Raw genomic sequence first — 15,562 nt, 5'->3', positions numbered from 1 at the left:
CTTGGAGCCCGAGTGTCTGCAGTCTTGCGCATCCTCATGTGGAAGTTTGCAAACAGTTAAATATGATACAGCAGAAATGCATTCGCTGTTGCCTTGCCAGGCCTTGCGGGAATTTCTTTAAGACATCGTCCCCCACACACACCCTTATCCATTATTTATGTATTCGTGGGAGTATGGTTTTGTAACCAGTTCAGATGAATTAAAACAAAAACGCCACCGCAGGAAAGTAGGGTGTGTGTGTGTGTGTGTGTGTGTGTGTGGTAAATCAGGTCCGGGAGGCTGAGGTGAGCCGGGGAGTTCTGGCTCCGGCCGCGGTCCGAAGGCACCTGCCTCGCCCTGGAGGCCCTGGAGGCCGGGCCCACCACTGACGGGCTGGCTTGTGGCAGCCAGTGGGGCGGGAGAGGCCGCGAGGCGGGCGACAACGCCTGGCGCCCAGACTTGGTCCAAGAGGGTCATCCGTGGGTCACTCCACAGAACCGCCCTCGTGCTCGTGGGTACGTGTTCTGGTTCTCAGGCCCCTCGCCACGTCTCTGGTCTGCAGCTGTAGCTCCTCTGTCCCCGCCATTGCGCAGGGGAGATTGGGGGAGGGGTTGCCGGGCCTGGGCTGCCCTGCCACACGAACCCTTCCCAAGCCCTTCCGTGCCGTTGATTTTGAAATAATTTAAACTTTATTTTCTGCTATGCCGATGGTCTTGTTCTATGCAAAACAAATCTTTAAAAAACATTGTAAGAAAAATAAAAACAGCACTGAGGCAGGCAGATCACCTGCCTGCGCTACATGGTACATTCGAGGTCAGCCTCATAGGAGGCCCGATCTCAAAAACCGGAGCAAAGCAAAGCAAACCAACAAAAGGCCCTGTGCCCATAACTTCCACGAAAGCTTTGTTAACATCTTCGGAAGTCTTCTAGTTCCTGTTCAACGTCTGTATAAACACACCTGTATGTGAATATGTACACATCACTATATTGCAATTTTTTTTTTGTCTTTTTCTTTTTTATCGGTACCGGGGATCGAACTCACGACTGCCTGCTTACAAGGCAGGCGCTTATGCCACTGAGCTAAATCCCCAATTTTTAGAACAAATAGAATCACACTATACACACTGTTCTAGAATCCCCTTTGCACGCTTAATGATAGAAATTGGACATCTTCCAGTATGAGTGTCAGTGATCACAGATTTCACCAAATTTCTGTGACTGTGGGGGACTGAGATGGGATAGAGAGGAATGGCTGTGGATGGGTAAGGACCAGGATTCTTTTCTTCCATCACCTCTTTTTTGGGAGAATTTTTTTTTTTTTTTTTTTTTTTACATTTTTGTACTGCAACGTCTGGTGTTTTGTTTTTGTTGTTTGGAAAGACAGGGTTTCACTATGTAGTTCAGGCTGGCCTTGAGCTCACTGTGTAGCCCAGGCCTCAAACTCACTGCAATCCTCCTGCCTCAGCCTCCCAAGTGCTAGAATTATAGGTATGAGGCACCATGCCCAGTGCGACACCCGCTCTTGCAGTTTTAAATTAACCACAGCAAGATTTCAGCTTTGCATCACTGGGTTTGTCCAAGGATTACCTTGAGAGAATGCCATCCCCCTTTAAAATCTCACAGCTTCTGAGAGACAACTGTTAGCTGGCACACTGAGGTGAGCTTGGCGTCAGACACAGCTGCCTGCCTGGAGGTGAGTTGTGCAGACATGACTGTGTGTGTGTGTGTGTGTGTGTGTGTGTGTGTGTGTGTGTGTGTGCAGGCTGGGAGAAGGTGGCAGGAGGAAGTGGTAAGCACTAACCCACTTGGCCCATTCAGCAGTATTTCTGAACCTTTGTTATGTCCACCTTGGGTTAAGCCATCAGGAGGCAAAGCTGCTCCTGAGCTAGGAGAGGGATGGAGGGGTGGAGGAGGAGGAAGGAGGGAGAGGGCAGGAGGGGGAGGAAAAACGGGGAGGGGGAGCAGAGCTCACTCAGGTCCACAGGGACCTGCTGTACCTTGTGACTGCTACTGCAACAGTGTAGGAGTTTCCTGTTGCTGCTGTAACAAATGATCACAAGTGGGGGTCAGAAGTCCCAAATCAGTGTCACTGAGCTGAGCTGAGGTGTTGTCCATCTGGCTTCTTCTGGAGGCTCCAGGGGAGTCTGTTCTTGCTTTGCACAGCTTCTAGAAGCTGCTGCTGTTCCTCGGCACATAGCCGTGGCCCTCCGAGCTTTGCTCGCCCCACCGCGGTGCCTTCCACTGGCTGACCCCGAGATGACCCTGGGTCCCCTGAGCTCACTGGAGAGAATCTCCCCTGTGCGACCCTGCTAACTCAACAGTACCTGCAGAATGCCTTTCTATAGGGTAATTCACACGGTACATGCGGAATCATATTTGAAGGTTCTAGAGAGTAGGTAGTGGGTATTTTAGGGGGATTATGCAGCCCTCTGCAAAAGACATGTATAGGACAGGTGAGCCTAGGGGAGCAGAGGCCAGGGCGGGACGGGCATTGGCCGGCTAGCAAAGAGCCAAAGGGCGTCTCTAGGAGAGAGAGTAGTGTGGGCTACTGTCCCAGTGCTCCAGTACCCCTGTGCTTCGTGCTTCGGGAATTGGTGAGTCACTTGCTGAGGCTTGGGTTGAGGGACACGGCAAGTGGTGGCACTACAAGACGGACAGCACCTTGAGTACCAGTTGAGCTCTGACTTTGTCCCAGGCAGTGGAGCCCGCAGGGACTCATGAGGGGTCCCAAGACGAGATGCCAGGGGACTGTGGGTACTAGGGCCTTTGTCCCTTCTCTTTTGGCAGTGGGCGATGTTGTAAAAGTCCTTTGTCCCCCACTGGGTCTTCATTTCCCAACCTCAGCATGGCGAGGTGCACTGGTCATTTTTCGTGGTTCACAGCATTTTTGAGTTGATGACTCATTAAATCCCAGTTCACTGCAAGGTTTTAAGAGATTTATAACTCTTCCCGGGAGATCATCTTTGTTCTGTGAAACAAAGTCCCTTCACCTCTGACCGCCTACAGTTCTGACGTTGGGTCCATCACTGCGAGGGAGACATTGAGCCGCCCAAAGAGGCCTCTCAGTTACTGTGTGCTAGGGAACAAGCCTGTGGCAGGAGGCACCAGAATGTAGTAATCTAAAACACAAGGATTTATCATCTGTGCTGACCATCCAGTTGGCTGGGCTCGGCTGGCCTTTTCTGTTTCCTGTTTGATGAAGGTCACTTAGACGACCACATCAGAGATAAGGCCGAGGGGTAATCTTCCTGTGGGGCCTTAGAGCTGGTTGCTGGCTGGCCCTCTTGATCCTGAGCTCTCAGCATTTTATAGTCTGTCTCAGGCTTCCTTATATGGCTATGGGAACCACACAAGGTAGAAATGTCACAAGGTCTCTTAACGCCCAGCCTTGGAAGTCATGCAGCACTGCTCCCTGCACATCCTGCTGGCCACGGCAAGTCACAAGGTATGGGGAGCTGAACGAATACAAGGTTCCTGTCCCCTCCGGCCTTGTCTGGTGCTTGTCTGGCATGATCCCCACCCCCCAAGAGTGGGTGAGGCTTAGGGAAGGGCTGGGATTTTACCTCCATGATTGCAGATGGAATTAAGGGTCCACAGCATTTGACTTTTCTTTTTTGTATTTTTTGACCCCCCCTACCCCCCAGGCCCTCAATCAGTTGACTTTGAACTGCTCAAAAGTGAGTCTACCTTGGTTTGCTCTAGTGAGGGGAGCTTATTTATGTATGTATGTATGTATTTATTTTTGGTCTTTTTGAGATAGGGTCTCACCATGCAGTTCAGGCTGGCCGTGAGCTCTTTCTAGCACAGGCTGTTCTCAAACTTGCAACCATCCTCCTGCCTCAGCCTCCCTAGTGCTGGGATTACAGGGATGAGCCACCACGCCTGGCATTAGGGGAGCTCTTGGAAAGAGGGGCCAAGGCTTTGCCCAAAGAGAGATTCAGAGCAGCGAACAGCTCTCATCCCAACCTTGAAGAGGCCAACTTCCCCACTGTGGAGTTTGTAAGGCAGGAATGATGGGTGCCTTCCAGGAGCCAAGCGCCTGTCCTACAAGGCCAGGGTCTTATTTTGTCAAGGACCTACACATTTGGAGCAGGGGCTGAGCTTTCTGACGAGAGTGGATTCTGACGAGAGTGGACACCTTGCTTGCAATCTGGGGACCTGAGCAGAATCTAGTCAGCTGTTCCTAGACACCTCCCCTACTGGCACTGAAGTAATGGGTCTTTCGTCAAGCCTTTAAGTTGGTGGTGTTTCCAGCATTAGAAAACTAACCTACAAGGCCAGCTTAAATTCAAGAGGGTGGGCAGACTCCACCCCGCCACTCCCTGGTAGGAGGAGGGACAAGAGGACTCAGGGCTATCACAGTAACTTACCCACCTATTCAGGACACAGCTCATGCTTAAAGCTGAGGTCCCTGAGGTCAGATGCTTTTTCCCCAATGACACTGTTATAGTTTAGATCTAGAATGCCTCCAAAAGTCACAAGTGTTCACAGGTGGGCTTTTAGGTGATTTTGCTCATCAATGGATTATGCACTGAAGAGTCTGGAGCAGAAAGTGCTGTTAAGAGGTGGAACCTGATTGAAGGATGCAAAGCCTGGTTGCAGGAAGAGGGGCCTGGTTGCAGGAGGAGGGGCCTGGTTGGAGGAGGAGGGGCCTGGTTGAAGGAGGAGGGGCCTGGCTGGAGGAGGAGAGGCCTGGCTGGAGGAGGAGAGGCCTGGTTGGAGGAGGGGCCTGGTTGGAGGAGGTGGGGCCTGGTTGGAGGAGGAGGGGCCTGGTTGGAGGAGGAGGGGCCTGGTTAGAGGAGGTGGGGCCTGGTTGGAGGAGGTGGGGCCTGGTTGGAGGAGGTGGGGCCTGGTTGGAGGAGAAGGGGCCTGGCTGGAGGAGGAGGGGCCTGGTTAGAGGAGGTGGGGCCTGGTTGGAGGAGGAGGGGCTTGGTTGGAGGAGGAGGGGCCTGGTTGGAGGAGGTGGGGCCTGGTTGGAGGAGGTGGGGCCTGGTTGGAGGAGGTGGGGCCTGGTTGGAGGAGGTGGGGCCTGGTTGGAGGAGGTGGGGCCTGGTTGGAGGAGGAGGGGCCTGGTTGGAGGAGGAGGGGCCTGGTTAGAGGAGGTGGGGCCTGGTTGGAGGAGGAGGGGCCTGGTTGGAGGAGGAGGGGCCTGGTTGGAGGAGGTGGGGCCTGGTTGGAGGAGGTGGGGCCTGGTTGGAGGAGGTGGGGCCTGGTTGGAGGAGGAGGGGCCTGGTTGGAGGAGGTGGGGCCTGGTTGGAGGAGGAGAGGCCTGGCTGGAGGAGGAGAGGCCTGGTTGGAGGAGGTGGGGCCTGGTTGGAGGAGGAGGGGCCTGGTTGGAGGAGGAGGGGCCTGGTTAGAGGAGGTGGGGCCTGGTTGGAGGAGGAGGGGCCTGGTTGGAGGAGGCAGGTCCCTGCCTCCCAAGGGTTTCTCTCGCTCCCTTGTGCCTCCCTTTGCTCTGCTTTCTGACCTTTGGGATGTGAACAGCTTTCCTCTGCAGGACTCTCTCGCTTCCCCTTTCTACCTTGGACTCAGTCAACTGTGGATTGAACTGTAAGCCAAAATAAACCTCTCCTTTAAGTGGTGGGTGTCAGATATTGTGCCCCAGCATTGAGAAAGTGACAAAGACAGACACCTGCAAAATTCTAGGGATCTCACTTTGATGAGGGCGCCAGCTAATTGGTTAGCGCAGCCACTTTCAGTGCCCGGAAGTCGACCTGGGCCTCGCAGGAGGGGGCGTGGGGGTTGCTGTCCTGCGCCCAGGACGGGTGGGGAGGGGAGGTGGCTTTGGCCAACTTTACAGTGTCAGCCTGGCCCCTGAGATTTGTGCAGCGGGAGAATTGGAAAAGCAAGAGTCGCCGCAGTTCCTCCTGTCCCACCGCGGACCTGTGTCCTCTTAATGACAAAAGGCGGCGCCTTGAGCTTGGACCTGCAGGACACGGAACTCTGCTCTGTTCCAGTTTGAGGGCCCGGAGGGCTGGGATGTGTACCAGGACGTGATGGAGTGTGTGTCTCCATCGTTTCAATAGTGCGAGGTGACATTGTGCTGATGCATGTTACTGTCTCATGGGTTGCTGCGACGTTGCCCAGCGTGTGTTTGGGCATTCTGTAGTGGGTTCTGCAGGGGACCTGGAGCTCGAGCTCCTCTCAATAATTGTCCCCATCCAGGGGGGCTTGTTCAAGGATGCATAGGAGGGCGGTAGTGGGAGGACTGCCATTCCCAGTGCTCCCTCCTTCTGCCTGGGTGTGCAAAGTGACTTGGAAAAAGAGCCACAGGACCTGGCTGATGGGAGTCAAAGCACATGGGTAGGTGGGAGCATAGGAAGGGATCTTAGGGAGCTGTGGGTAGAGAGCCAACATTGCTGTGCAGGTGGAGACACAGCGCCTTGTGTATGGAGCCTGTTCCTACCCCAGGCCCTTGGCATGTGCTACCACCCCTGCTGGAAGACCCACCTTTTCTCCTTATGATTGTGTGGCTCACTCCCTCAGTTCTCAGTCCATTCAAATGTCCCCTCTTCAGAAAGGTTTCTTCTAACTTCCATTTAAAGAATCTCTCCCTCTGTCTGTCTGTCTCTCTGACATCTCAGTTTCCCTTCTTGGCACCTCAGTTCTGACTGGGATCACACCCAGATTTAGCGTTAACTATTGGTTTAACACCTGACTCCCTCATAAGAAGCCAAACTGTACAGGGGCAGGGACTTAGCCCACCCCGCTCCCACCATGTCTCCATAGCTAGCACAGGGCCCTGAATGCAGCAGGTGCTCAGTTAATATTGGTTGGATGCATGCATGGGGCATTGAAAGGACTGCTCACAAATACAGATTCAGACCCAGCAAAACATAGCTGAACTCCCTCCTCCCTCTCGGTGCTGGGCTGTAGAAACACACTCTGAAGATGAGATTCATGCTCTCAAGGACGAGGGGCATGGAGAGGTGAGCAGACGCAGCCTGAGCTGTCCTAAACCTCTGGAGAGATCCCAGTTTCCTCATGTGTGATGCAGAGATATTCGTTCCTCTCTGGTTCCATTGGCGTGAGGAGGACAATGTCCAAAATGGCAGCATGTACAGCCCTGGGCCTCTGTTGGGCACAGTGGAGCTCTGCAGAGGGGCAAGTGTGTGTGTGTACGAGCCCAAAGCACTCACTCTCCAACAGGAAGGCACACACACGTGTGCACTCTAAAGGGAGGCGCTTCTGGGCCTTTCTGCTACAAAAGTGTGTGAGTTCCATTCCAGAAACTGAACTGCATCAGTGAAAAGCACCAGCAGGTTATTCCTCCCTGTCCCCGCGGGGCTGCTGGATTTCCGCTCACAGGTGGAAGACACGGAGACGGAGAGGCTTGAGCTGTGCACTCTGTCAGCTCCTGACGCTGTGGGACCTGCAGTGACGTAGTCTGACCTAGGAAGCGAGGGACAGAAAAGCAAAGGCAGGGGCTCTGGTGACAGAGCTGCAAAGAATCGAAATGTGGCAACCTCCCAGAACATCAGGCTATTAAATTCTGTGCTTCTAAAAAATGGCCACTATTTTTAGAAAGAGGGCAGTGGAATCATCTGGAAATATGCCCGAGTAGACTCATAACTGGGCATTGTTAGCGCTGGCACGGGGGTCACTGGGAAACGCAGTTCAGATGCAGCCGCTCCAGTGTGTAAGATTTCATCACAGAAGGAGCCAAGATCCCACCAATGACGAAGCCTCCCCGAGGCCAAGCTCTTACCCACATCCCCATCTTCTGTATTTTCTTTTCTGGCTCTTGTGGAAACACTTGCTGCTTCCTAGTGACCCCTGCCTCAGGGCCTTGGCACATCCCAGATGCCTGCAGCTGCACCCTGTCCCTCCTGTAGGTCTCAGTTCACATGAGGTCCTCAAGGCTGGCCCTGACCACTGAGCTGGGCATCTTCTGAAGCTCACTGCTGAGCTCATGTCTGCTGGACATCATATCCGGCCCTCCCGGGTGGAGCTGACAGGGCTTCCTTTGCTCTGTTTGGCTTTTTGCAGAGTTCTGAGAACATGGCAGAGTTCTCGTTACTTGTCCCCTCCTCCACTGAGCCAGGAACCCTGATTCCCCAGCAACTCAGATTTACTGGGCTCCAACAGTGTGTTGTACACAATTCTAGGTGCTAAGGATTCAGCAGAGAACAAGACAAGTGAGTGGGAGATGCTAAACTAGGGTTTAGGCAGGCCTTTGGAGGAGCCCCAGCTGAGATGAGACCCACAAGAGGCAAAGGAAGCAGCCACACTGTCTAGAGCAGTGCTTCCCAAGTGGAAGGAGCAGCAAGTGCAAAGGCCCAGGGGCAGGGGCACACTTGCTATATCTGAGCCTCTGGAGAGTTTGGACAAGGAGACTGAGCTGAGCGAGGGAGGCAGGGCCTCATGTGCAGAGCCTTGTGGCAGGGAGGAGAGCCTGGGCCTTGCTCCAAGTGCAGTGAGGAGGCTCTGGGAGGGAACTCGCTGTAAGAGGAAAGGGGCCCAGAGTAGGAGCTTGACTCAGAGCAATGGCCTTGGGTATGCCGGAGAGGTTCTGAGTGTCCAGGGCTGGCTGCCTCTCATAGCTGCTGTAACCTGGCCTCTCTGCTTGTGTTCAGGAGGCAGAAAGTCAAACACAGTGACAGAAAGGGCTGTCTGTAAAGGTTCCAAGCTGGGGCCACTCCCTTCCATCTCACTGCAGTGGTCTGGCCGTGGACCCTGGAGGCGTCCAGCAAGGCCAGCAGGAGTGGCGGAGGGGGACAAGGCCACGGTTTGGGGAGCCCTGGCCGGGCGACTACAGATGTCATCCACAGACACTGGCTCCCAAGCCCCTGCGCCCATGAGCCGCCCTTCCCTTGCCAGACAATGTGAACAGATGAAAAAAAAAAAAAATCACAAAGTCCCCGTCTGTTCCCTTTCATCTCGAGGCTCTGCACAAACTTGTCCTCTCCCTGCTCTTCCTGTTTTGCTGGGAAACCTCTTCCCCCCAGTTCCTTTTCAGTGGTTTGGGGGAATGCTGTTCCTCCAGATGCGGCTTCGCAGGGCTGTGGAGGGCTGGGGCGCCCTTGGGTTCCAACCACAGACAGGGTCCAACAGGAGCCTTGCCCTCACACAGGCCGGTGTGAGGACCAGGGCTATGGCCGCCCTGGGCTGCTGACCACCTGCTGTCCCCTGCCGCCTGGCCTCAGTGGGCACCGCAGGAGACCTTGTGCTGTGGGCCGCTCCCTTATCTTTTCTTGCCTACCTTCTTTCGTGGCGCCTGGTGGGGGGATCTTGGGGTTCGTGACAGCATCAAAAGCCTACTAATGAGAAGAACCAACAGGAAGTTGGGTGGCCCGGCTGTGGCCCGGCTCTAAGGGTTAAAGGAGGCTGACAGTGAGCACTGCCTCCCCACACACACAGCTGGGCAGCCTGAGCCCTGAGCCTGCACATACAAGGGGCCTCCCAGACGCTCCTTGAGGGTGTTTGCAGCCGTCTTCTTCAGTAGGTTGGACAGTAGGAGGTGTCGCCTGACTCTGCAGATGGTTTGCACACAACTGCTGTGGTACGGTCAGCGCCCTGCTCCAGGAGACCGCCCTGGCATTTGTCACTACCTTTGTGCATCACTGATTCTCTACGGCCATCAGAGAACGTCCCTGGTGTTTGATGATCGACTCTAATGTTTTTCCCATGACGGTGGCTTCCTCAGGAGGCCTGTCCTCACCATGTTGGAAGCTGCTATCCGGAGCTGGCCTGCACTTGGAGGAGCTCCCAAGGGGACTCTGCCCAAGGGAACTGCATTCCAGTGCCCATGCCCTGAGCTCTGGGTGCACGAAGCCTCAGACCTGAGGACAGCTTTGAGCCCAGGGCCCCTCACTGGGACACTGAGCATCCTCCAAGGGGACCGTGTGCACCAGAGCCCCGACCCCATGTGAGCAGGGACCACTCTGTCTTCTGCATTGTGTGTCACCTGTTGATGACCAGAGTGCAGAGCTGTGAAAAACGCCTGGTTCCCAGGTGAATTCCCTGGTGAGAATTTGTCCTGTTCTTCACCCCACACGTGCAGAAACAGGAGGTATCAAGGCTAACCTAAACCAGACCCGTTATCTTATTAGTGCACACACATGTGTGTTAGAGTGAATTGTTTGTTTGTTTGTTGCTTTTTTGAGACAGAGTCTTGCTGTGTAGCCCAGGCCAGCACTGAACTCACTGTGTAACTCAGGCTGGCCTTGAACTTGCAGAGATTCTCTTGCCTCAGCCTCCTGACGGCTGGGATCACCTGTTGTGTCACCACGCCTGGCTAAGGTGAATTTTCTGGGGGGTGGGCATTGCCTGTAAGGGTATTTTTGTGTGTGTGCTGGAAAGATCACCCAGGGCTTTGCTTAGGTTTTTAATTTTTCCTTAAGTTTTTAATTTCAGCTTAAGTGACTCATTTTAATTATAGGTATAGAAATGTCAGCAATCATTTTTCAAGGTCTGATTCATTTTGATCTCATTTACAAACTTAAACCCCATTAAACACTTCATATAGCATGATCCATCACATATATTTGCTTAATTTCCTAAGCATAATTGTCTGACAAACCTCAAATACTCGAGGAATTCTTATAAATCTAATATACAGCGCATAAATAATGGGGAACTGGAATTCTGATTAGCCGTCCCAGTGCCATGTATCAAGGACTAAATCCCAAGTCCGGATCAATTACTCAATTACGGACTTACAGTAGGAGTCATGAGCTAATCTATTATTCTAATGGACTGAGTTCTCTGAAACATTATGTGAATGTGTAATATAGGAAAGCTGTCTCACCATAAAAACATTAGTGCTTCAGTTCTCCTTCTCTTACGTTTTCTACTGAAACCTGATCTTCTCGGGGTAGAAGGTACCAACTCAGGAATGAAGTGATCATCCTGTCCAGCACCTGCTGAAGACACAGTGGTTTGAGCTGCAGGAGCATCTAAGCGCCTTAGCGGGGGAGGACTCTTTTTTAAAAGATGTTTTTATTAGTACATGTTTGTAGTACACACTGATTACATTGTGGGGAGCAGATACTAAATAGCTTAATTCTTTTTGTTCTCCTTCCCTCCCTTTCCTCCGTGCTCGCTAATGTAAAACACCAAAGAGAGTCAGGGATTTAGCTCAGCAGCTCAAGCGTTTGTCTAGTAAGCACGAGGTCGTGAGTTCAATCCCCAGAACCCAACCAAAACAAAAGCACTGAAGAGAAGGCTCATAAGAAGCAAGGATTAGAGCTTCGGTAGAACTGTTTTTCTTTTTCTTCTTTTTCATTTTAGGACAGGGTCTCACAATGTCCAGGCTGGCTTTGAACTCACTATGTACCCCAGGCTGGCCTCCAACTTATGGAGATCCTCCTGCCTCGGCCTTCCCAGGGCTGGGATTACAGGTGGGTACCACCATGCGTGGCTTTCTTTGCCTCTTAAGATACAAAAATGTCTGAAGGAATATTATTAATAGCTAATATTTATGGATGGCTTACTGTGTTCCAGGCATAGTTTAAGTGCTCTTCGTTTATTAATTCACTCACCACTGACAACCCTCGAAGTAGGTACTGTTACTTTCCTATTTTGCAGACAGACAAACTGAAGCATAGACAGATTAGGTACCTTGTCCAAGGTCTCCTATCCAGAGCTCATGCCCTTCCCTGGGACCTTGATTGGAAAGAAAGAAGGAGACCCACTTCCCTGACTTCATCCTGGCTCTCTAAGGCTGGGTCAGATCACTGAGTCGTGACCTCACAAACACCCATTCCCAGGCCTCAGCAGCTGCTCGCTGACGTGTGCCGGTCATTCTGAGTGGATCCTGAATCTTTAGGAAAGGCCCGTCCTGGGGGCTTGGGACCAGGGAGAGGCCACTGAGTCATCACTGGCCTCAGAGATGTTTGCCCAGCGAAACCAGCCACACTGACTTTAAGGCCCACGTGAAACAGAATTGTTTTTTTTTGAGTTTGTTATTTTCCAGATACGCTTCTGGGTGTTGGGAGCCTACGTGTGTTATCAGAGGAAGTGGAGCTTATGTTAGCCCTGGTAGGCGGATACGATGATGCCAACCTTCCTGTGGCAGGACCAGCGCTTTGCCATCTGGAACAGGTGGGCACTAGGAAGCCCTTGGCCCTGGGCACATAGGGTCCTGCGTGTTAGCCAACCCCAAATGAATGAGCCCCCAAAATGCCCTGTCCATCTGTCTAAGTCAGGATTCCAGATCCAATCTGTTTATAATCCTAAATCTGTTTTAATTGATATCAGTCCTATTTTCATAATAGGAATCCGAGATCTCCCGTGCTGCAGAATGTTCTGCCGCCTGGCTTTTAGAGGGTGGCTTCGTCCTCTGAGTTTCGCTGGCCTTTGGCCTCCTGTGTCTAACGTGCCGTGGTCAGTAATGCACATGAACAAAGTGGCCAGTGAACAAAGAAACAAACCACAGTCAGGGCAGAGAAGGTGGAAGTTACATTACTTTTTCTCTGAAGAATTTATATTCATTTGCAAGCGTTTATCCCCAACACGTTTGGTAAACTTCCTGACTTTTTTTCTGAGTCAGCTCTGATGTTTGTTTGATAGGAAGACTTCTGATGTCACTTCGTGGGACTTTCTAGCACGAAGTAACTGTGGCCGTCACAGACTTTTCAAGTACACCTGGAATCTTCACAGACGCTGGCCAGTTTTTTCTTAACAAAACAATTGTAAAGTCAAAGCTTAAACAAAAAAATGTTTTCTGACACTCTGTACTTCAAGAGGAAATCAGTAACAAAAAGATTTTTAAACACTTTAAAAATAACACATGGGTAACGAATGCACTGTGTGGGTGCTTCAGGATATGCTTAGAAGTAAATGATAATTAAAATTCCATGTATTAGAAAGTATGAGAAGCTTCAAAGTGCTGAAAATCAATAAGCCAAACACACGGCACAGACATCAGCAGAGAAGGGCTGAGTAAACTCGAAGAATGAGGAGGAGGGCATGTTATTGATAAACGCAGAAATAAGTGAAATAGAAAACAGCCATCAGTAGGTGACTTAAGGTCAAATTCTGCTTTTTAACAAGGTTAAAGCAGGGCGACAGGATGTATAAATTGTAGCGGGAAAAAAACAGCACACTCAGGAGAGTGTGACTAGCTTTGTGTCCAGAACCCTGAAAGTGTAACTCAGAGGCATGCGTTTTACATTTCCAAGCAGCAACATTTGGCTTCAGGAGAAACAGAAAAATACCAACAACCTTCTAACCATTTAAAAAATTAAATTGATGCTCAAAGATCATCACAGCAAAGAAACATCAGGACCAGACTTTAAAAAGAAAAGTCAGGGGCGTTTACCAAATGAACACTTTCAGTCAAACACAAATTCTTCCAGCGAGTAGAAAAATATCACCGTCTCCTAATTACTCCATGAAGTTGCCTTAATCTTTATATTCAAACCAAAAACTCTTTGAAGAATGAAAAATATTGAGTAATTTTTCCCACAGACAAAATGAAAGTAAACTGAATCTAACAATATGCTCAAAAGATAGCGTATGGTCAAGTTGCTTTAAAATGCATTAGAAAATCAAGTAATATAACTTACCATATTAACAGACAAGAAGAGAGAACCGTGTATTCATCTCTTTCTGATAAAACTTCATGTTTAAAAACTTCTACCCAGGCAAAAGTTCTCATGCCTGAAGTCTTGGCTGCTTAAAATACTGAGGCAGGAAGATCATAATTCTAAGGCCATTTTGTGTAATTTAGTCAGCCCCTGTCTCAAAATAAAATTAAATAAAGGACTAGACAGCCAGCTGTGGTGGCGCGCACCTGTAATCCCAGCACTCAGGAAGCTGAGGCAGGAGGATCGTTACACATGCAAAACCAGCCTGGGCTACAAAATGAGCTCAAGGTCAGTCTGAACTGCGTAGCAAGACCCTGTTTCAAAAAGACAAACAAGCAAACAAACAGAACAAAACAAAACACTGGGGATGTTGCTCGGTGTTTCTGACTTCAATCCCCAGTAAGGGGCTGAGGTGGGGGATTCGAGGTGCATCTAAACCAGGTGTGGTGCTGTGTGCTGTGATCCCAGCTACTGGGGAGGCTGAGGCAAGAGGATTGCTTGGCCCAGGACTTTGAGGCCAGCCTAGGCAACATAGTGAGACCTTGTTTCAAAGAGAAAAGATTAAAAACTTGAAACAAACTAAGAATATTTAAAACTCTCTTAATCTAATAAAGGAAAACCTTTTTTTTTTTTTTAACCTACAGTGGACACTCTGTGAATGCTGAAATACTAGGATTGATAAGAAGGAAGCTACTCCTCATTTGTGTCAACACTGGGTGATAGCAGGGCCAGAAGGAATAAATGGAGGACACCTGGCACAGACGAGCTAAAACTGCAGTGTTAGGGCAGGCGTGCTGACTCACGCCTGCAGTCCTAGCACTCGGGAGGCTGAGCAGGAGGATCACTGTGAGTCCGAGGCCAGCCGGGGCTACAAAGTGAGTTCAAGGCCAGCCTGAACAGTACAGCAAAACCTTGAGTTAAAAAGACCAAACAAACAAACAACAAAAAACCCTACTCAGGAGGCTGGGGATTTAGCTCAGAGGCATAAGCACCTGCCTTGCAAGCAGGTGGTTGTGAGCTCGATCCCTGGTACCGATTAAAAAAAAACCTACTCTGCAGCCAGTGTGATTATTCTTGCCTCTGGAGATGCTGCTTAGGGTGGTGTTGGACACACAGGAGGCTTTCAAAAAAATCTGTTGAGTACATGAGTGGATGACTGAGTGCAAAAAAGTGTGTTGAAATAATCCAGTCTTTCGGAGCATTTGTCTGTTTGTAATCCTTTCTGATTTTGTGTTACACATTTTGAAGCAATACTGACCCTCAAGGTTAGAATTTTTATATCTTCCTGGCAAAACTCTTATCACTGTGTTGTGGTATTATGGCTTACTTTATTTGTGTGTTTTTATTTATTTATTTTCCCCTGATGTCTCTTTTCCCACCTTGGAATACTAAAATATGTACATCTTCTTTCTTTGGGTTAGTATTTTCCTGGTTCGCATCTGCTATCCTTTTACTTTCAAACTTAGCTTAATAACTAACCTGCTAAATCGTCTCTTCTCGCATTGGTCTGAAGTTCATATAGCATAAAATTAGAGCCCTGCGCTTGGCGTGGTGGAACACGCCTGTAATTCCAGCTTTCTTGGAGACTGAGGCAGGAGGATTAAAAGTTCAAGACCAGCTTGGGCAACTCAGCAAGACCTGGTCTCAAAATAAAAAACAAAGGTGTGGAGATGCAGCTTAGTGTGAAGGTCCTGGGTTCAATCCCAGTACTGCAAACAACAAGCAATCCAAAACAAAAACAAAACACAGCCATGTAAAGTAGACGGTTCTGTGACATTCGTTTGGTACATTCACAATGTTGTGCGTCTAACCATTTCTATCTCCAGAACTTTTATCACCCCAAAAGGAGACTGTCTTAGTGACCTTTCTCATTACTGAAACAAAATACTTGATGCCCAAAGTTAGGAGAGGAAATATTTATTTAGCTCACAGTTTGTAGAGGTTTCAGTGCATAATCAACTGGCTCCAAGGCAGGGCCGCGTGACGGGCATCTCAGAGGAGAAACAGTCCATGGCAGGCAGAAGGCAGCGAAGCAACGAGGGGCGACCACC

At 50.3% G+C, this 15,562-nt stretch overlaps 2 long non-coding RNA genes across 2 annotated transcripts; one reads left to right on the top strand and one right to left on the bottom strand.

The window, feature by feature from the left end:
• Positions 1 to 3,223: 3,223 nt before the first annotated feature.
• LOC134474845 (uncharacterized) lies at positions 3,224 to 13,309 on the top strand. Its single transcript, XR_010045725.1, has 4 exons — positions 3,224 to 3,424; positions 11,212 to 11,321; positions 11,897 to 12,024; positions 12,493 to 13,309. It is a non-coding gene; the product is annotated as an uncharacterized LOC134474845 (long non-coding RNA).
• On the bottom strand, positions 6,754 to 11,927 carry LOC134474846 (uncharacterized). The gene is made up of 3 exons (XR_010045726.1): positions 11,542 to 11,927; positions 10,730 to 10,841; positions 6,754 to 7,371 (listed from the first exon to the last, which is right to left on the bottom strand). It is a non-coding gene; the product is annotated as an uncharacterized LOC134474846 (long non-coding RNA).
• Positions 13,310 to 15,562: the final 2,253 nt, after the last annotated feature.

Source organism: Cavia porcellus, unplaced genomic scaffold (genome assembly GCF_034190915.1).
Source record: "Cavia porcellus strain 051 isolate PalLab524CR breed Dunkin Hartley unplaced genomic scaffold, mCavPor4.1 scaffold_40, whole genome shotgun sequence".
Classification (NCBI taxonomy): domain Eukaryota; kingdom Metazoa; phylum Chordata; class Mammalia; order Rodentia; family Caviidae; genus Cavia; species Cavia porcellus.
This window is presented reverse-complemented; position numbering and strand designations above follow the sequence as displayed.